The 22561-nt window shown below is 35.5% G+C and overlaps 1 protein-coding gene across 2 annotated transcripts in view; it reads left to right on the top strand.

The window, feature by feature from the left end:
• LOC138316209 (uncharacterized) overlaps window positions 1-22561 on the top strand; it is a 216571-nt gene that overhangs the window by 22056 nt on the left and 171954 nt on the right. For both annotated transcript variants that reach the window (XM_069257795.1, XM_069257796.1), the window contains exon 2: window positions 6967-7032. The gene's annotated coding sequence lies outside the window, so the exon portion shown is untranslated. The remainder of the gene's footprint in view (window positions 1-6966; window positions 7033-22561) is intronic.

Here is a 22561-nt window from a genome sequence, read left to right as displayed (position 1 = left end):
CAGGCGTCAGTCATAACGGTACCAGTGCTTAGGTATTTTCTCACTCTTCTTTGTTCAAAAGTTTTACTGACCTAATCAACATCTAGAGCTATTTTCAGCGAGGGTATTGATTACTTCTGTGGTAGCTCGGGGGCTAGGTATATAAACAAGAGGTAGAGACGTTTCTCAATGTCTATGGAATTGTGTGCTTTACGCAAAAAAAATAACAGATCGACGAAAACAATTGATGAAAAACACAATTGGTGTAGGTTGTATGTAATTATCAAGATATGTACAATAATACATCGCATCATCAATTTAGCCTACATCACGGTTTTTTTCTGTGCTACTGTAGATTTTTTGTTTTATGTTAACGTTTCACAATCAAACGGAGTTAATATCAATACCATGTTTTTTGAAAATGTTGCCACATGATAGTATCCGAATGTTCTAGACTTAAAATAACAATAAATGTTCGTTGGTGATTTTGACTGACTGACGACTAAAGATGTGTCTTTGATATCATCTTACGACAGGATACTGATTTGGTTTGTCAGCTATTAGCGATAACATTCCTACTTTTGTAACTCCAAATTTATCGGTGAAACCAAATTGTAAACGGTGAAACCGAATTGTAACGGTAAAAAACTCAAATTGTAACTGCAAGGCAAATTAATAACGGGCAACTAGATTATAACAAAAAAAAAAATTCAGAGATTTAGTAATTATAGAAATACAAAATGTAGAAAGAAAACTATTTTTCGGAATCTTAAACGCTATCCAACCATCTACGACAGGATATGGTAAAATAAAGATAGCTATTGAAGTATGTACGTTGTGTCCAATGACTTTAACCTTAAATATATAGTATAAACACTCACACATCTATATACCATGCGGTTTCTATATAGACATTTTATGAATAAATGGCACCAAAACTGTAACCCCCCCTTAATTAGGATAACAAACCGATACGTCAACGGCATGGCGCCAACAAAGCTCGATGAAAAAATTAAAAAAAAAACACAATAAAGGCATAATGAGAGGAATATTTTTTTGTTTTGTTTTAAACCTGTCCCCCGCCAGCCAGTTAGTTGAAAACGTGAACCATCCTCCGTCAGGCGTATACTATCCAGTGAACATTCTTCATACTTGAGTAATACACATATCAATTGCCTTCGGCGAATTTACGAGGCACGGATTCGTGTAACCAAAACCAATTTAATTGTTACAATTGATCGATGTTATAAGACAATTAACATCCTCCTGAACTCATTGATATTCATATTTTCCATGACTGAACAGATTTGTTTGTTTGTGGTTTGAAGCTCTGTGTACACACCAATGTGAAATTAAAAATAAATCTACGGTTTATGGGTTATTGATGAAAATTAAAGCTTTATTTGAAAATGACTGTTTAGAGCAAATAAGCCCCCCCTCCTCCTCCCGACTCCCCCTCTCCTCCTTCCTCGTATTTTTAAAGTTAATACGTTTTTACAGATTTTCATTTTTTCATCCCATACGGCTATTTATATTGCACACTACTACACTGATGAGTTTTCCTTCCCATGTGATGCATATTTCTCTTTAAATTGCTTCATATGTTTATTCTTTTTCACATTGCACATTTACATCGCTTTTTTAAAGTGCATGTCACTTATTGCGCAAAATAACCTGATTATCTTACAAACCTTCAACAAAGATATTCTCTTTGGATTAAACACTTCATGAAAATTCGCCTACTCTTTCAGCAGATATGATCTGGAAACATTAGGTTTGGGAGTAGGGTCTAACAGCCCTTAATACACTGCCCTAATTCAAATATATCTATGGATGTGCAAATTACCCAGTTACTAAAATACAAATGAATTATAAAAAACATTCAACATATCTCTCAATTTGTCTTATTATTATGTAAGTTGCATACTAGAAACATGCGCAATATGCCCCTTCTCGGGTGCCTTTTAAAACCTTACGTTTTAAGATAAATAGATTGACAAACATCAATAACAACACGGAAGAGAAAATTCATTTATAATTAGAATTTAAAATTCTTATGAACCACGACGACACATACATTGGCACTTTGTTTTCTGTATCATTAAATATGATGAACAGCTAATGACGGTAATCGTAATCCAAGAAAGCACCCACAGTGTTGATAATTAAGCTAAAAGTTCCAGGTGAAAAAGCACTAACCCATGATGTGTACCTGACAACACCAGGATCAAACTTTCCAGGGTCCCGAGGTCGAAAGGATTGTTAGAATGTCAGACATCTTAACCATTCAGCCACCAGGCCCCGATTTCTCGAAACAAAAGTGCAGACTTAAGTCAAAACTTAAGTTTATGTAACTTATATGAAAATTTATGACATAAGTCAGTTTTTGACTTAAGTTTGTTTCGAGAAATCGGGGCCAGGACCTACAGGTGGAGGGTTATGTCAGAATGTCAGACACCTTAACCATTCAGTCACCAGGTCCAGAAGTGGAAGGCTAATGTCAGAATATCAGACACCTTAACCATTCAGCCACCAGGACCTAGAGGTGGAGGGCTAACGTCAGAATGTCGACACCTTAACAATTCAGTCACCAGGCCCAGAGGTGGAAGGCTAATGTCAGAATGTCAGACACCTTTACCATTCAGTCACCAGGTCCAGAAGTGGAAGGCTAATGTCAGAATGTCAGACACCTTAACCATTCAGCCACCAGGACCCAGAGGAGGAGGCTGGTCACACCTTAACATTCGACCAGCAATGGGCTTCAATCAGTTAGAATGTCAACACCCTTAACCATTCAGTCACCAGGCCCAGAAGTGGAAGGCTAATGTCAGAATATCAGACACCTTAACCAATGAGCCATCAGGACCCAGAGGTTGAGGACTAGTGGTAGAATGTCACACACCTTAATCATTCAGCCACCAGGACCCAGAGTTGGAAGGATGGTGTTAAAATGTTGAACCTTAACCATTAAGCCACCAGGACCCAGAGGAGAATCTGAGGACTAGTGGTAGAATTTCAGACTTCTTAACAATTTGACCACCAGGACCCAGAGGGGGAAGGCTAGTGTTAGAATAACAATACAATCAGTTCAGCAACTACCTGTACTTAGACCTCAAACTTGGGAGGCAGAGGACCGAGATGACCCCTTACTCCATAGAAACTCCATCTTCAGTATTAGAGGTAGAATTGGTTCCTAGGGACTAACTGCCCTAACTTCCTATTCCATAATTATAACGTATCAATATACAGACACCCGAAATAAATCCAGACAAATATATCATTTAATATCTATATTTAGTGTACTGATCCCATTACAACAGGTTTTTTTACCATATTATAATAATTATTATTGAATGACTGATATGTGCATCTGTTCCGGGCCTGGAGTGGTTGAAGCAGAGAGTGAGGATATTGTAAGACATTATTGTTCAGCCTGCTGTAGGTGATCTAACAAAAAATCAATACTTATACATGTATTATATGAAACAATATTGTCGGAGCTAATTTATTCAGAAATGAATTCCTTTGATTACATTTTTTGTATTAGCCGTTTTGTACATCTGTGACCCGTCTGAGCAGGAGAACATGGTGTTGATAACCGACTTTGATGGCATACATAGGGCTGTATAACAATCAAAGCTCAGGTTTCAATAGAAACGAAAAGTTGTTTTCACAGAAAATAATTGTACTCGTAATCCTAAAATCATTACTGATTGATATATGTGACTCTGATGTCGAGGAATTAATGTGTTAAGTACTTAGTATAGAGACGACTTGAAACTTTGTATGTATTACAAAAATCCAGCACAGCTGCCCACAATTAACTTATTTATATCAAGAACAACATATGTTGATAATCACTTGATGGGATTAATGTCGTGTGTGTGTATAAATCAATACCACACCAGTAATCAATGTTTATAATGAATATGTGCAGTAACAAATGTTGCAAACATTTTGATAGAAAATTGTTTGATGTAATATATCCATGCATTCTTATGCTAATGCGAACAACAAAATTTAATTACGTCTCCTGCAATAAATTTTAGAAACATTTTGTCTGGGATGTTTGCTGGTTAGGTTTCCTTCCAATATGTCAGTAGTATATTACTGAAGGTGAAAATAAGTAATTAAAATGTGTTCATTTAAAGTCTGAATAATTTCTTGAGGTGTTAATTCTGTTCACGATGATACACATCCTAGTATAAATTTCAAATAATGGCCAAGTATGTGAGAGTATTCTGAGCTTGTAAATAGTTTGGCAGCCAGGCAAAATGTGTATAATTACCCAGACAGAGACTAGTCATTAATTAGCTCGCGATATTATAGTAAAAATCAATAAACTTATCCCCGGGAGTTTATTGTTTGTAGAGGCAGATTTTTCAGACAAAACAAAAAGCTATGGTTACCAGAATACATGCAGATATGTATATAAATTAAGTTTAGTGACAAGCCGAGATAATTAGCTATCGTCAGTCCTACCTAGAAATATCCTAAAGTAGTTTATTGCCAAGTCAGTATATAATGTGAGATCATGGTTTATAAATATTCCATGGATAATTAGCCAATCAATGTGATCAGGGTGGAAAATAATTATTGTGTAAGGCAGTATCTGATTTTGTTAGGCCAATATAGAACCTTGATTGCATTATTTGGTCTGCCAACGACAGTAGTGATCAACTTTCTATAGCACCAATGACTTTCATGCAAACAATAGATTATATGAATTAATCTTAAAACTTGGCACAATAAAGTTAAAATCCCGCTTCATTCAATTACAAGTTACCTCCCTTGTGTTTTATACAATTTGTTTTGGGGCTATTTTCAGCTAGTTGGTTATATGACATCTACATTTAATATTTAGAATTCTTAGTAAGGCAGCATATATCCTTAATGGTTCTGTATTGTAAGGCAGCATATATCCTTAATGGTTCTGTATTGTAAGGCAACATACACCCTTAATGGTTCTGTATTGTAAGGCAACATACACCCTTAATGGTTCTGTATTGTAAGGCAGCATACACCCTTAATGGTTCTGTATTGTAAGGCAGCATATATCCTCAATGGTTCTGTATTGAAAGGCAGCATATACCCTTAATGGTTCTGTATTGTAAGGAAACATACATCCTTAATCGTTCTGTATTGTAAGGCAGCATACATCCTTAATGGTTCTGTATTGTAAGGAAACATATATCCTTAATGGATCTGTATTGTAAGGCATCATACACCCTCAATGGTTCTGTATTGTAAGGCATCATACACCCTTAATGGTTCTGTATTGTAAGGAAACATATATCCTTAATGGTTCTGTATTGTAAGGCATCATATATGCTTAATGGTTCTGTATTGAAAGGCAGCATTAAGGCAGCATGCACCCTCAATGGTTCTGTATTGTAAGGCAACATACATCCTTAATGGTTCTGTATTGTAAGGCAGCATATATGCTTAATGGTTCTGTATTGAAAGGCAGCATATATCCTTAATGGTTCTGTATTGTAAGGCATCATACATCCTTAATAGTTCTGTATTGTAAGGCAGCATATATGCTTAATGGTTCTGTATTGAAAGGCAGCATTAAGGCAGCATGCACCCTCAATGGTTCTGTATTGTAAGGCAACATACATCCTTAATGGTTCTGTATTGTAAGGCAGCATATATGCTTAATGGTTCTGTATTGAAAGGCAGCATATATCCTTAATGGTTCTGTATTGTAAGGCAGCATACATCCTTAATGGTTCTGTATTGTAAGGCATCATACATCCTTAATAGTTCTGTATTGAAAGGCAGCATATATCCGTAATGGTTCTGTATTGTAAGGCAGCATACATCCTTAATGGTTCTGTATTGTAAGGCAGCATATATGCTTAATGGTTCTGTATTGAAAGGCAGCATATATCCTTAATGGTTCTGTATTGTAAGGCATCATACACCCTCAATGGTTCTGTATTGTAAGGCAGCATACATCCTTAATGGTTCTGTATTGTAAGGCATCATACACCCTCAATGGTTCTGTATTGTAAGGCAGCATACATCCTTAATGGTTCTGTATTGTAAGGCAGCATATATGCTTAATGGTTCTGTATTGAAAGGCAGCATATATCCTTAATGGTTCTGTATTGTAAGGCATCATACACCCTCAATGGTTCTGTATTGTAAGGCATCATACATCCTTAATGGTTCTGTATTGTAAGGTTTGATATTTTTAAACTGACTTTATTTTCACTAAATATTAACATCACCTAGAAACTTTATGCTAAAATCTTTATATTTAAGTTATGTAAATGTTTATTAAGACGTAAATTGCATCATTATAATGGCTTTTGAATATTCCAGTTTTGAAGTAAAATTACGAAAAATGAAGTCAAAATTACCATGTCAATTAGTTTATGGAAAAAATTTTGAGACAATGCAACTAAGCAGAGTTGATTGTGTTATTTTAAACTTTCTCTGGATTCCATAACTGATTAATTCTTTGAAAACTCAATCAAGATTGTATTTAAAATAAAGGACCCCATGCATTTACAAATGAAGCCCAAGGTGATTTAATATAGCTAATGAAGGTCAAATTCATTGACTAATTATTTTAATTTTTTATACGAAAACCATGTGGGGTAAAGTTACACAGAAATAAAGGACGGATTTAATTGTTCTAAAGAGATCAAATTTCAAATTCATTCATTTTTTCAGAGATAAAAGATAATAGAAGTTTAAAATATTTAAATGTGGATCTAATTTGATTGTGGTTGGTAATTAGTAGGAGGTGAAAGTACATGTTGAGTGGATATGTACACGGGTGTAATTAGGACAAACACAGGACGACATCGCATGTCAGACCTGACCCATAGCATGCTACAATATATTTATTTTCATTCTCTCTCCAAAAAACATGTTTTAGACACTCAACCAAACAATTAGATTCAAACTTTACTCATTATTTACACAATAACATCAATAAATGTGCCTAATTGTCTTTTCTGCTTTTTACAGATTTTTCATTGGAGAGTCTGTCTTGTTGCCTCGGTGATTCTCATGAAGATTTACATAAAGTTCAGAGTAAGTCTGCATGCTGTTTTACTTTACGTGCTTACACTTAAGCTTGACATGTCTCTCAGATTTAATTCATGAATAATACTTCTCTTCAAAATGTGTGTGATGACTGAGGAAATTATTGGAAAGTGTCTGTATTGTGTGGGGAGACATGAAACATGATTGTAAATCATCTCATCTTAAGAGACAAAATCTTTAGAAGAAAAAAACCTGTTAGTGGACAATCTTTGGTCATCATCGTCATTACTATGGAATGAATATAAAGATTTAACTGAGTAACAACCCAAAAAGGTCATAACCAATCTGGGTGACAACATTGTAGGTCATAACCAATCTGGGTGACAATATTAATGGTCATAACCAATCTGGGTGACAATATTGAAGGTCATAACCAATCTGGGCAACAATGTTGAAAGTCATAACCAATCTGGGTGACAATTGTTGAAGGTCATAACCAATCTAAGTGACAATTGTTGAAGGTCATAACCAATCTAAGTGATAGTTGTTGAAGATCATAACCAATCTGGGTGACAATGTTGAAAGTCATAACCAATCTGGGTGACAATTGTTGAAGGTCATAACCAATCTAAGTGACAATTGTTGAAGGTCATTACCAATCTAAGTGACAGTTGTTGAAGATCATAACCAATCTAAGTGACAATTGTTGAAGGTCATAATCAATCTGGGTGACAATTGTAGAAGGTCATAACCAATCTAAGTGACAATTGTTGATGGTCATAACCAATCTAAGTGACAATTGTTGAAGGTCATAACCAATCTAAGTGACAATTGTTGAAGGTCATAACCAATCTAAGTGACAATTGTTGAAGGTCATAACCAATCTAAGTGACAATTGTTGAAGGTCATAACCAATCTAAGTGACAATTGTTGAAGGTCATAACCAATCTAAGTGACAATTGTTGAAGGTCATAACCAATCTAAGTGACAATTGTTGAAGGTCATAACCAATCTTAAGTGACAATTGTTGAAGGTCATAACCAATCTGGGTGACAATTGTTGAAGGTCATAACCAATCTGGGTGACAATATAAAATATCATAACCATTCTGGGTGACAATTGTTGAAGGTCATAACCAATCTGGGTGACAATTGTAGAAGGTCATAACCAATCTGGGTGACAATTGTTAAAGGTCATAACCAATCTAAGTGAAAATATTGAAGGTCAAACCAATCTGGGTTACAATATTAATAATTATAACCAATCTGGGTGACAATGTTGAAGGTCATAACCAATCTGGGTGACAATGTTGAAGGTCATAACCAATCTGGGTGACAATGTTGAAGGTCATAACCAATCTGGGTGACAATATTAAAGATCATAACCAATCTGGGTGACAATATTAAAAGTCATAACCAATCTGGGTGACTATATTTAAAGTCATAACCAATCTGGATGACTATGTTAAATGTCATAACCAGTCTGAGTGACAATATTGAAGGTCATAACCAATCTGGGTGACAATGTTGAAAGTCATAACCAATCTGGGTGACAATATTGAAGGTCATAACCAATCTGGGTGATAATATTAAAGATCCTAACCAATCTGGGTGACAATATTGAAGGTTATAACCAATCTGGGTGACAATATTGATGGTCATAACCAATCTAATTGACAATATTGAAGGTCATAACCAATCTGGATGATAATATTAATGGTCATAACCAATCTGGGTGACAATATTAATAATTATAACCAATCTGGGTGACAATGTGGAAGGTCATAACCAATCTGGGTGACAATGTCGAAGGTCATAACCAATCTGGGTGACAATGTCGAAGGTCATAACCAATCTGGGTGACAATGTTGAAGGTCATAACCATTCTTGGTGACAATTGTTGAAGGTCATAACCAGTCTGAGTGATAATTGTTTAAGGTCATAACCAATCTGGGTGACAATATTAATAATTATAACCAATCTGGGTGACAATATTGAAGGTCATAACCAATCTGGGTGACAATATTGAAGGTCATAACCAATCTAATTGACAATATTGAAGGTCATAACCAATCTGGATGATAATATTAATGGTCATAACCAATCTGGGTGACAATATTAATAATTATAACCAATCTGGGTGACAATGTTGAAGGTCATAACCAATCTGGGTGACAATGTGTGAAGGTCATAACCAATCTGGGTGACAATGTCGAAGGTCATAACCAATCTGGGTGACAATGTTGAAGGTCATAACCATTCTGGGTGACAATTGTTGAAGGTCATAACCAGTCTGAGTGATAATTGTTTAAGGTCATAACCAATCTGGGTGACAATATTAATAATTATAACCAATCTGGGTGACAATGTTGAAGGTCATAACCAATCTGGGTGACAATGTTGAAGGTCATAATCAATCTGGATGACAATATTAAAGATCATAACCAATCTGGGTGACATTATTGAAGGTCATAAGCAATCTGGACGACAATATTGAGGGTAATTGTTGAAGGTCATAACCAGTCTGGATGACTATATTTAAAGTCATAACCAATCTATGTGACAATTGTTGAAGATCATAACCAATCTGTGTGACAATTGTTGAAGGTCATTACCAATCTGGGTGACAATATTAAAGGTCATAACCAATCTGGGTGACAATATTAAATATCATAACCAATCTGGGTGACAATATTGATGGTCATAACCAATCTGGGTGACAATATTAAAGGTCTTAACCAATCTGGGTGACAATATTAAATGTCATAACCAATCTGGGTGAACACATTGAAGGTCATAACCAATCTGGGTGACAATATTAAAGGTCATAACCAATCTGGGTGAACACATTGAAGGTCATAACCAATCTGGGTGACAACATTGATGGTCATAACCAATCTGGGTGACAATATTAAAAGTCATAACCAATCTGGGTGACAATATTAAAAGTCATAACCAATCTGGATGACTACGTTAAATGTCATAACCAATCTGGGTGACAATATTAAAGGTCATAACCAATCTGGGTGAACACATTGAAGGTCATAACCAATCTGAGTGACAACATTGATGGTCATAACCAATCTGGGTGACAATAATAAAAGTCATAACCTATCTGGGTGACAATATTAAAAGTCATAACCAATCTGGGTGACTATATTTAAAGTCATAACCAATCTGGATGACTACGTTAAATGTCATAACCAATCTGGGTGACAATATTAAAGGTCATAACCAATCTGGGTGAACACATTGAAGGTCATAACCAATCTGGGTGAACACATTGAAGGTCATAACCAATCTGGGTGACTACGTTAAATGTCATAACCAATCTAGGTGACAATATTAAAAGTCATAACCAATCTGGGTGACTATATTTAAAGTCATAACCAATCTGGATGACTACGTTAAATGTCATAACCAATCTGGGTGACAATATTAAAAGTCATAACCAATCTGGGTGACTATATTTAAAGTCATAACCAATCTGGATGACTACGTTAAATGTCATAACCTATCTGGGTGACAATATTAAAAGTCATAACCAATCTGGGTGACTACGTTAAATGTCATAACCAATCTGGGTGACAATATTAAAAGTCATAACCAATCTGGGTGACTACGTTAAATGTCATAACCAATCTGGGTGACAATATTAAAGGTCATAACCAATCTGGGTGAACACATTGAAGGTCATAACCAATCTGGGCGACAACATTGATGGTCATAACCAATCTGGGTGACAATATTAAAAGTCATAACCAATCTGGGTGACAATATTAAAAGTCATAACCAATCTGGGTGACTATATTTAAAGTCATAACCAATCTGGATGACTATGTTAAATGTCATAACCAATCTGGGTGACAATATTAAAAGTCATAACCAATCTGGGTGACAATATTAAAAGTCATAACCAATCTGGGTGACTATATTTAAAGTCATAACCAATCTGGATGACTTCGTTAAATGTCATAACCAATCTGGATGACTACGTTAAATGTCATAACCAATCTGGGTGACTATATTTAAAGTCATAACCAATCTGGATGACTACGTTAAATGTCATAACCAATCTGGGTGACAATATTAAAAGTCATAACCAATCTGGGTGACTACGTTAAATGTCATAACCAATCTGGGTGACAATATTAAAAGTCATAACCAATCTGGGTGACTACGTTAAATGTCATAACCAATCTGGGTGACAATATTAAAAGTCATAACCAATCTGGGTGACAATATTAAAAGTCATAACCAATCTGGGTGACAATATTAAAAGTCATAACCAATCTGGGTGACAATATTAAAAGTCATAACCAATCTGGGTGACAATATTAAAAGTCATAACCAATCTGGGTGACAATATTAAAAGTCATAACCAATCTGGGTGACAATATTAAAAGTCATAACCAATCTGAGTGACTATATTTAAAGTCATAACCAATCTGGGTGACACTGATTGAAGATATAACCAATCTTTAGGACAATTGTTGAAGGTTATAACTATTCTGGATGACAATCTTAAATTTCACAACCAATTTTGATGACATTTGTTGAAGGTCATAGTTATTCTGGGTGATAATTATTCAAGGTCATAACCAATCTTGATGACACCCTAGCTGTGTCCCTGGGTTGGCCTTGGGTTGACTGTCTGTTACCTTGACTAGCCCCTTTGGGTCACTAAAACTGGTCAGTTGCCTAAAGAAAGCCTAATCAGAACCAGGGGCAAATAAGTTCAGTAAAAAGGAATTTAATTTTGAAATTGTGTACTAAAACGAACCTAGAGTTTTGTATTGGAGCATGTAAAGTTCATAAATACTTATGTACTAACACCTTCTCTATACCAGATAGGTAAATGAGATTGCTAAAAAAATTGAAACTTTTCTTAATACAATTTGGCTAATTGCTGTTCTTTTATTCAAGCTATTGTAGGCTTGAGGACTGTAATCCCAGTACAGGAGTCACATCAAGTACGACCACCATGTGCATTTAGAAAGAAAAAAAAAATACCATGGAAACCTTTCGTCTGGTTTTCTTGCATTAAATTTATTTCTAATTCCAGCCATGTCTAAATATACATAGGGTATCACATGGAACTCTCAACTGAATAATGGAAACGATTTGAAAGTAACAATTTTTGTTCTTTAACTTTCTTTTGTGTAACTGATAATTAGAAGAATGCTACAGACTGCCTTTCATGTATTATTAAATGTTTTTGTCTTTCAGTAGGTCTCGGTGACATATCCTAAGTGACAGTTAGAAGATGAGAAAGTCAAACTTTATTTCGCCTCAAGTTTTTTAAAATCCCCAGGTCACAGAATTAGCAAAATGGCAAACACATTTGTGTAAAGTGTGACTGATTTGGAGGTAGCGTAATTCAGAACAATGTTGAATTTATGCTTTATTTAACCCGACCTGTTGTTTTTTTGTGGAGGTCAAAGCCTATTCGTCTGGCATTAATTTCGGAACGATTCTTTTGACCTGTGCTTTCAATACTGCGCACCGATATTAATCACCCACAGCCAGGACGTAACGGTTTTACCGAGTTAACTTGGTCGGCACCAATAGGCAAGTTTCGATACCTGAATCACAAGAGAGACAGATAGGGTCTTTACTGCAACATGCTTATGTATATTTCCAATATAGCCTTCCAAATGAATTAAATCTGTTGGCAGACATGTTAGATGAGGTCTGTACCAAGTTAAGCATTAACGGGCACTTTTATTGTGGTCGAGTCATCTTTGTCATCAACCTTAGGCTCACATGCTAAACAATCCTCCGACACAGCCGTATTTGCAACTGTAATTGGTGATTGCTCTTTAGGTTTTCTCAGAGGCTTCCACCACTTAAAATGGTTTAAAGTTAAAATTTGGACTTTAAAAAAAGCTTTAATGTACAGTTAGGTGAAAAAGCGTTAACATTTCAGCCTTTAGAGAGATAAGTATGTCTAGTTGGAGGACGCTTAGACCCTATTGCCAGGGACCAGGGACATGTTGGTTTGTCTCATCAAATACAGGATGTTTGTGGTAATTATGGGATTAATGAATCAGAACAAAATATATGTATAATAATGTAACAAGTAAGTTATATTCCTTATCAAATAATTTGCTGCTTCATTAATAACTTAATTGATGCAATAAGCCCCCTTGTCCCTATTAGCGCCCCTACCCCTTTTGATTCCTCAATTTCAATTGCCTGGGCATAAACATAGACTAAAACTATCAAAGCTGTATAGGTTTGCACTTTGTTTTTGCAATAATTTCGTCTTATTAAGAATCTTTTCATTTGTTTCAATTTTCTAAACGCCTTGGACGCTTATTGGGTTGAATAAGGTATTCCTAATCTTCATCCTGGAAGTTAAGTAGGCTACAATAATCAGATATATTGCTACATGATTTCAACAAGATCACATAAATTATTCAGTCGTATTTTTCAGCCATGTCAGAAAATTAATTGACCTATATTCTATATTGTTGTAACATTTGATTAATGAAAAGGGTGTGAAGAGTATCATTAAGATAAAATTCACTTGGTGATAAAGGTCAACATGTAATAGAATGGCTGACTTGATTGTGGCTGTTAATATTTACCCCATCCATAGGGAATAACAGGCCAGACATATACTATAAGGGGGCCTGATGACATTCTATAGGCTTCCTTGTGTCATAATTATAAAATAATCCTGAGGTCGGTAAAGGACATCCAATCTAGTTAGGTGTTCCTCCTTTATTTTGGTGGTAAGGTGATGTATCATATATACATCTAACCAATCCATATGTGTAGGAATATGTAGGCCATCTTCCTTCCTGTTGTCTTTCTGTAATTAGACCATCCTCCTTACTGCTGTCTTTCTGTAATTAGACCATCCTCCTTACTGCTGTCTTTCTGTAACTGTTTAACATCTTAGCCAATTGGTCATCAAGGCCTGTGATCATATAATATTTTATTTTGATTATATTCGCTTTACTCTTGCTAATTTGCATGTTGATATTGTAGAAAGAGAAAGTGGAATTCAGAATTTCAGAGTGGTGTGTATGTTTGGTGGTCAGCAGCCCTGTGAACTGGCCTGCAACACCTTTTGGCTCAAGGCCCATATTGTTTGGTGGTCAGCAGCCCTGTGAACTGGCCTGCAACACCTTTTGGCTCAAGGCCCATATTGCTTCTTAAATGTTATCGCTTTTATTTCTTCTGAACATATTGCAAGCTCAAAATCTAATAGATAGCATTTGTTTTGAATTTTATTTGACCATTATTTTCGATTTGATGAAGTATCAAGATGAGGCCTGATATATCTGTTAGACAATCTGAAGACACATTTTTTAAGTGTTTTAATCAGACCATATAAGATAAACAGAGGCCAGATATGTTTTATTGGAAAGGATTTATTGGAATGGAGGGTTGAAATTTTTTTACTTGGTAATGTGTGGACTACATTTGTAACAGTAAAAAATGAGACAAGGGATGATAGAGATTGCGAATTTTACTGAAATTTCTTGAAATATATACAACTTATATATCCGATATATCTACATAACACATATTGGTATATATATCTCTGGTGTTAAGAGCTTTTGCATCTGTTGTATTTGAAAGATCGGTATCAGTAAAAATCTTGCCACATGTTGTAAATGTTTTTCAGACAGTAGACTGAAGAAAAATAAGTTATGTAATAATCAAACTGATAAATACAAGTTACATGAATGATAGCCTGAGTGCCTAGCAAAATTCCACAATCCAATTTCTAGATTGTTCTGTCTGCCCGTTTGGCAAGTTTTTCCCAAGTGTACAATTTTAAGTAAGTAATCAAATTGAATGTTTGACAGCATTAGTATATACATGGGCAGTGTGTTTTTGTGCACCTCCCCACGTCAGGGGTAACACTCCGTATCAGCGCTCTATCACACCCTATTACAGATACCAAAGATACCTGGGATATTATTGTCCAGTTCAATAAATCATTATCTCACTAAAATCTTTCACATGGAACATATTCCTGCAATAAAAATTGTGAACCTACTGCACCTTGAGTGTGAACAGACGATACAGTTCTATATATATGTTTTAGTGTTTTTTTATCGAGTGGTTAAAAAAATGAAAGGTCACTTGTTTTGACCTTCCCATCAAGGACAGATAATTGAAAACAGATTCTGTTTAATGTCCACAGATACTGGAGAGTGAGTAAGAAATTAGTGATAATAAAATAATGATAATCCATATTGGGTTTTAATATGTTACACATGTTATATAATTGGTAGAGAAAAAATAATGTGCTGATTCAATATCTCTAAGTGGGTATTCTTATACAAAACAGATGTACGCTAAATCAACATGGTCAAATTTTTAATAGGTGTTCATGTAGTTTCAATTTACTTTTAAATTGTTTTTCTTGACCATAGTATCTACTTAGTACTACTGCATTTGTACAGTTACAACCCCTGTATGAGGTTGATAGTTGGATTTCTCAACCAAACCAAAGTCATTGATATATTTATGTCTATGTCAATCTTTCATCTTATTTCTCCAATTGCTGGTTTGTAAATGCTAAGATTCAAGGTGGTAAAATCTGTTGTGTTCTATTACTCTGTACATTATAGCAATATTTGGTTGTTCATGATGCTTTTGTTTAATGCTCTTATGAATTAAGATGTAAATCAGACTTTGTAAATATGTGGTAGCTGGTGATTCCCTCATTGTGTAAACATAACCAAGAGATGAGGGATAGAATATCAAACACCTTAACCATTTGGCCAATACGACCCTGAGATGGACAGTTAATGAAAGACTATGGGCTTCTGTAGCCTTTTTGTAATTGTCACACTAAACCTTTAATGCAGAACTAACTCACAAAAGCTTAAAACTAAAAAGAAAAAACTGAACTTCAGACTTTAGGGTCTAGTTATACTATGAAATGTGAACAAAGTAACTATGGTAACAAGGTTCTAGATATAGACCAGCTAATTCTACATGTACAAATTATCAGTATCCTAGGTGTAGGAAACTTAATTATGATAATCGTAATTAATACAAACTGGCATTTGGTTCCAGCAGTAGTATAATTCTCCTTTAATCTGTAACAACCTAATACATTGCGCTTTTGCTGGTCTTACTTTTCCTCTGCCAATTACTCAGCATACCTTCATGTAAATGATTACCATATAGACTTACTTTACCTATGTGTGAACGGCCGACATACGTAATTGAATTAAATTTTTCGAGAAGAAGTATGGAAGAAAATCAATAAATGTAACATTTGTGCCACCTTCAGTATATAATATATATTTATGTCAGTCTTACATACAAGACGGCCGGGGTAGAAGTTTTACTTTATAATTAATGGTAGTCATTTATATGTAAGTATGTAAAATACAAAGTTATATGGATACAATTATTTCAAAGGAAGTGTTGTCGACAACAACATTCACACATGATTTACTCTGTAGCAGCAGATTATAGTTTCTTATGGACAAGGGTAATTATGCCTGCATTCATGCACAAAAAAAGCAATAAACTGAGGATAAATCTTCATCACTAGAAAATACATAACAAATGCCATCAGACTGAGGTGGGAGGCATTTAGTCTTTGCCTGTAAAAGTACTTATAATCTCTAGCTAAGTCAGGTACTCGTATTAATATTTCTTCTGATTATGTTCAAGTAGTTATGTTATTTTTCCAGATATAGAATAGTGTTAAGTACATAATTACAGTGCAAGACCAGAAAGGTCATATTGTTATTGTTACGGCATCAGGGAGATTTCTCTTATCAAGATATCTTGGACATTGTGTAAGGAAGATATCTCTCAAAATGTTTCTGGGACATATGCAAGGGAGATTACTCGAACAAAGATTACTCGAGCAAAGATTCTTGAAAACCTGCATAACAAAGATTATTCTCAAAGATACCTGGGACAAAGTGTAAAGAGATTACTCTCACATAGATTCCTGGGAACTTGTGTAAGGGAGATTACTCTCACACAGATTCCTGGGAACTTGTGTAAGGGAGATTACTCTCACACAGATTCCTGGGACCTTATTTAAGGGAGATTACTCTCACACAGATTGCTGGGACCTTATGTAAGGGAGATTACTCTCACACAGATTCCTGGGACCTTGTGTAAGGGAGATTACTCTCACACAGATTCCTGGAACCTTGTGTAAGGGAGAATACTCTCGAACAGATTCCTGGGACCTTATATAAGGGAGATTACTCTCACACAGATTCCTGGGACCTTATGTAAGGGAGATTACTCTCACACAGATTCCTGGGACCTTGTGTAAGGGAGATTACTCTCACACAGATTCCTGGAACCTTGTGTAAGGGAGAATACTCTCGAACAGATTCCTGGGACCTTATATAAGGGAGATTACTCTCACACAGATTGCTGGGACCTTATGTAAGGGAGATTACTCTCACACAGATTGCTGGGACCTTATGTAAGGGAGATTACTCTCACACAGATTCCTGGGACCTTGTGTAAGGGAGACTACTCTCACACAGATTCCTGGAACCTTGTGTAAGGGAGAATACTCTCGAACAGATTCCTGGGACCTTATATAAGGGAGATTACTCACACAGTTTCCTGGGACCTTATGTAAGGGAGATTACTCTCACACAGATTCCTTGGACCTTGTGTAGGGAGAATTCTCTCACACAGATTCCTAGAACCTTGTGTAAGGGAGATTCCTTGACACAAATGTTGGTATGTCTTCTTGTACATTGTTAAGTTCCTTTCTGGGAGTAAGATTGTTGACTAATATCTTTTCCTTTTCATAGGTAATTCTACAGTTGTCTGAGTACTCACAAGATAGTAATAAATTGATCAGTTGGTCTATCACTAATTTCTTCATTTAAGATTTTTCTTTTTTTTTTTTTTTAAACATTTGCAAGGTAAGTTTTTATGAAAGAAAACACCAAGGAATTCTGAAAGCAAAAGTATTTTCAATTTATCATTTTGACTTCCTTCGTGGGAATAATTGGCAGATAAGTAACTTATAAAGGAGGGATATCACTTTGGGCCGTTTTACGGCCACTCAGTGATAAGCAAAATATTTTTGTGCTCATGATATTTTTCAGAGTCCAAAGGACCGAGGTGAGCTTATGGGATACCGCAGCGTCCGTCGTCCGTCAACAATCGACTTCTTCTCCATAACCGCTGGTCGGATTTCAATAAAATTTGACTGGTAGCATCCTGATGGGCTACTAACTGAAAATTGTACAAATGATGGGGCTGACCCCTGACCCCCTGGGGGCCTGAGGGGTGTGGGGTCAAAAGGGCGTCAATTTAGCTACGACTTCTTCTCTGCAACTAAGAATGGAAGAGCACTTATAATGCAATGGTAGCATCCTTATAGGGTTGGGATTTGAAATTGTACAAATGATAGGGCTGACCCCCGGGGCCTTAAACGGCAATAGATGCGAGGTCAAAAAGGTCAATTAGGCTACTATTTTCATATAAATTACTTTGTCTCTGAACCTTTGTATTGGATAGCATATTTGTATGGTATCAATAGCATCATTGTATGGTTGTGATTCAAAATTAAACTTTGGGAGTCAATTTTGCTTATTTTTCTAATTGTCAGATTCTTGTGATAATTACTAACAAAAAACCAGGTGAGCGATACAGGCCCTCTGGGCCTCTTGTCATTATTTAAGTCCTAATTAATTAAAAATTAGAATATATATAACATTTTTTGCAGGTTTCCCCTGTAAATATTGGGTTTGTGAAGTTCAGTTCTGAAAACTGATGAAAAATTCACAAAGTAGGTCACTGTGAGTGACCTAGTTAAGCATTTTTTTTATTTTAGCATTAAAACCTTTGATATTTTTGCTGAAAACTAGGATTTTTCAGAGATTTGATAGCTTGAAATTGATGTTAAGTACTGCATAAGGATCTTGACATGATCTGCTGAAGATGATTACATCCTAGGGTCAAACTGGCTAGGTCACGTGCATAAATTAGGTCATATTCAATTAATGGTATCATCTGTCCACAAAGCATATGCTGTTTTCCCATGTTTAAAGCAGTTTTTTTATTATTTAGACTTGTTTTATGAGCTTAATTTAAAGCAATGCCTTCACTGAGGTAGGATGCTAGAATTATGCCTACTGCCCCATTGCATGATTGTGAAAGGCGACTAAATTTGGAATCTTAATTTCGCGGTTATTGAGATGAAAATATTTTAATTTTTCAACCATTTCAAAGCTTTAGAGTAATGTTTAGCACTTGATTTGTATTTTGTCACGATCGGCTTAAGATAATTACATCCTAGGGTCACATTTGCTGGGTCACGTGAATAAATTAGGTCACATTCAATGAATGTTATTGTCTGTCGATTAAGTATCTTCTGGATTTTTCGTGTTTAAAGCAAGTGTTTACGCTGTTTAAGTTTGTTGTAAGAGAAAATATTAAGCAACACTTACATTGCAAGTATGATGATAGAATTGTGCCTGCTGCCTCATTGCATAATCGGAAAAGGCGACTAAATCTGGGATCTCAATTCTAGTGGCTACCTAGATCAAAACATATTGTATTTCTGTCTCAAATATCATAGAGAAGGTTTCTTTCTCAGGAAAACTTTCCCATCACTACAAACTAGTTAATAATAATAATATAATACTCTCTTATGATGACTACTAGATATATTGTTTGCTAAAGCCATGAGATAAAGGTTTCATATTTAGTCACCTTTTACGATCATGCAATGGAGCAACAGGCACAATTTTAACAAAATGCTTTTAATGCAGGTGTTGCATGAGATTAACTCATAAAACAAACTTAAATAGCTTAAACACTTGCTTTATTTATATAGAAAATCCAGAAGATTCATAATTGACAGAATATACCTTTCATTGAATATGACCTAATAAATCCCCGTCACCTAGCTCATATGCCTCTAATCTGCCATCATCTTCACTAGATCATTACAGAACCTAAATAAAGCTCTACACGTCACGCTAAAGCTATGGATTGGTTGAAAATGTAAACTATTTTCATCTATGTTACCATGATATTAAGATTCCAAATTTAGTCGCCTTTTACAATCATGCAGTGGAGCAGCAGGCATAATTCTAACATCTCGCTTCAGTGAAGGTGTTGCTAGAAATTAAGCTCATAAAACAAGTCTAAATGATTTGAAGTCCTGCTTTAAACATGGGAAAACAGCATATGCTTATGGACAGATGATATCATTCATTGAATATGACCTAATTTATGCACGTGACCTAGCCAGTTTGACCCTAGGATGTAATCATCCGCAGCAGATCATGTCAAGATCCTTATGCAGTACTAAACATCAATTTCAAGCTATCAAATCTTTGAAAAATCCTAGTTTTAAGCAAAAATATTAAAATTTTTAATGCTAAAATAGAATAAATGCTTGGATATTCTGAATAGCATACAATATGCAGCTGACCCTAATGTATCTTCATGCAAAATATTTTACTTATCACTGAGTGGCCGTAAAACGTTTAGATATCTTGTTTTTGTATGCTGTGAAATTTTGATGGCTCGACAGTCAATTAATCAGTAATTTTTTCCTACAATAGTATTGATTCATTGAGATATCAGAACATGTTTTGAATTAAGATTTTAAACATTAAATTGTTGATTCTTTAAGATTTTAAGATATTAGAACATAAACATGTGTTGTAGATGGTCAGGGTATTAATGAATTATATACTCAGTGATTTGTACTCAATGGAATGAAACCTACTCGTCCTCCTGGAGCTCCTGGTCCTGATTGCTTTTCAGCAGTCTCTATACAGGTCAATAACATTATTGTTTAGGGTTTCTATGGACTTTAATCATTCTAAAGAGAGAAAATTTATCTTAAATTTTTTGAAGGATTTTATTTAAAATTCGAAAAATATTAAGGGTTCTTAATATCAGATTATTTTGGTTTTTCGATAAATTCATCTAAAATCAAGTGGTGAAGAGAAGGAAGTACAGGTGTATGTGATCCTACCTGGTTTACCTGTACAGAGGGGTCAAGGTCAGGGTTGTCCTCCACAGGTATTGAATGTTGAGAGCAGCCAAACTAAGTAGCTAGCGGGGCAATAAATTTCACTTCAGTGTTTGAACATTTTGGCCTGTCATTACTACAACAGTAAGTGCATGACAGATCAGCCATTTGGTCTGATGAAATGGGAGTCAAGATCAACTTATATGATAACCAAGTACCACATACCCAATATCTTATCTCCCTAAATCCTTCTCAAAGTCCTGCCAAATGTTGCACTAATTTGTTATCAACCACTGATAGGTAAAATTTTCAATCAAATCCCTTTTAAATCTTTTTTGTTTGTACATACCAGTTAGTTGGATTTTAAAAACATGAAGACAGCTATTTTCACATGATTTGAAAATTTAATTACAAATGTGCTTGGAGATTGTATTTAAATTTTGATATAATTAAATAATGTCTACTTTAGATATTGATAAATTTTCATCATCAAGATGTATATTTTTACATTAATTTTGTTGGTTGGTAATTTGGATGATAAGGCATGTCATTACATTAGAACTATGAAGAAGATTTATACCAGTAGCTAGGTAACAGGCTGCCAGCCTCCCCTGTACAGTGTTCCTTACCACACTAAGTAAGTATCACAGATTCAGATAGGATACAAAAATTGCAATAAGCTCCTGAATTATATGTCCAAGGGTCCTCAGAAAGTTTGATATGACATGCACATTCCAGCTAAATGCAGTGTACCATGTATGATTTGGAGTTCCAGTAAAACTACCTATATCAGAGCTCTTATATAATATTTACATCATTTTAATTTAATTGGGTTTAACTAAAATTAAATACTGTATTAACTATTCACCCACACCAAAATCTGAAGTTGAAACCTTAGATTCTACAAGGTTGATATAGCACCATATTGACAGAATCAAATAGGGATTGAATGTATTTTTAGCTCACCTGGCCCGAAGGGCCGGTGAGCTTATGTCATGGCGCGGCGTCCGTCGTCCGTCCGTCGTCCGTCCGTCTGTCCGTCTGTCCGTCAACATTTCCTTTAAATCGCTACTAGTCATAGAGTTCTGCATGGATTGTAACCAAATTTGGCCACAAGCATCCTTGGGGGAGGGGGAACAGAACTTGTATAAATTTTGGCTCTGACCCCCCGGGGGCAGGAGGGGCGGGGCCCAATAGGGGAAATAGAGGTAAATCCTTTAAAACACTACTTGTCCTAGAGTTCTGCATGAATTGTAACCAAAATTAGCCACAAACATCCTTGGGGGGGGGGGAACAGAACTTGTATAAATTTTGGCTCTGGTTCCCCGGGGGCAGGAGGGGCGGGGCCCAATAGGGGAAATAGAGGTAAATCCTTTAAATCGCTACTAGTCATAGAGTTGTACATGAATTGTAACCAAATTTGGCCACAAACATCCTTGGGGGAAGGGGAACAGAACTTGTATAAATTTTGGCTCTTGTCCCCCGGGGGCAGGAGGGGCGGGGCCCAATAGGGGAAATAGAGGTAAATCCTTTAAATCGCTACTAGTCATAGAGTTCTGAATGGAATGTAACCAAATTTGGCCACAAACATCCTTGGGGGAAGGGGAACAGAACT

The sequence above is a fragment of the Argopecten irradians genome, chromosome 2 (genome assembly GCF_041381155.1).
Source record: "Argopecten irradians isolate NY chromosome 2, Ai_NY, whole genome shotgun sequence".
Taxonomy (NCBI): Eukaryota; Metazoa; Mollusca; class Bivalvia; order Pectinida; family Pectinidae; genus Argopecten; species Argopecten irradians.
Note: the sequence above shows the minus strand (reverse complement) of the source record. Positions and strands in the feature narration are given on the sequence as shown.